This window comes from Callospermophilus lateralis, chromosome 6 (assembly GCF_048772815.1).
Source record: "Callospermophilus lateralis isolate mCalLat2 chromosome 6, mCalLat2.hap1, whole genome shotgun sequence".
Lineage (NCBI taxonomy): Eukaryota > Metazoa > Chordata > Mammalia > Rodentia > Sciuridae > Callospermophilus > Callospermophilus lateralis.
Window position 1 is genome coordinate 94,553,233 of NC_135310.1, and position 1,041 is coordinate 94,554,273.

Here is a 1,041-nt window from a genome sequence, read left to right on the forward strand (position 1 = left end):
TTATATACAAGTGGAAATAAAAATGTAATTAATATGATCAGGTTCATAATTCCAGCCTAGTTTTATCTCCTATACTCACTATGTATTAACAATTGATTTCTGAAAGCTTGTATTAGAAAATCAATGAGGCATACCTCAAATCAAGTATGTGGATTTGGACATCTCTTTTTTCATTGCTATCTTGTTTCTCTACCTGGTGCTTCTGAGTTTAACTTTTCTTAGGTCACAGTGTTCAAGACCATGTGATTCTACCTTTGTAGCATTTCTGGACTTCACCAGCATTGGTCTGTTTCTGATGCTACTGTACTAGTTAGTCATCATTGTCATTTTATTAGATCTGTGCTATTATTTGCTCCATCAGTGTCTCAACTACTCTAATTATACTCTCCAATATGTTCCTTACTCTGCAATTAGATTGATGTCTTCAAAATAAAAGTCTTTCTTTGTTAATCCCTATCTAAATCTTCAAAAGGCTCATCCTTGCCTTCAGAGAAGATACTATTTCCTTTTTATAAAATTTTTATCTTAACATTAATTATCTCAGAATTTTATAGTCTATGACTTTATTAGGAAATGTAATGTTGGAACAATACAGAGAAGATTAGCATGGCCCCTGTGCAAGGATGACAATCTCCTTTATTGACAATGTCTGACCTTCTTGCTATACTCTGAAGCAAGAGTTTGTTTTTCATCATGAATCTGCTTCCCTCTGCACTTACACATGGTCTACTTTTCTTCCTTAAAGGCATCTATTATCGCATTCCCCTCAACATGTTTTGACAAATGTTTTCTTCTGGAATACTCCAACTTTCCAACATGATTCCATTTCATCATCTGAATTTAGACCATATTTGATAGAATGGATTTAATGTCAATGACAAATAATGTCTTCTTTAAATTCTTAGTTCTATACTTTGGTACATTCTTCCAACTGATAGTTAATAAATTTGCAGGATCTAGCATACTGTTTTGATATAGATTGGTCCAGAATATATTTGTGTAATGTACTTCTTTAAACTTTTACTATGATTGTTAATTTAT

At 32.2% G+C, this 1,041-nt stretch overlaps 1 non-coding gene across 1 annotated transcript; it reads left to right on the top strand.

Annotated features, from left to right (window-relative positions):
• The first annotated feature begins 555 nt into the window (after window positions 1–555).
• Window positions 556–659, top strand: LOC143402734 (U6 spliceosomal RNA). Its single transcript, XR_013091790.1, has one exon. It is a non-coding gene; the product is annotated as a U6 spliceosomal RNA (small nuclear RNA).
• Window positions 660–1,041: the final 382 nt, after the last annotated feature.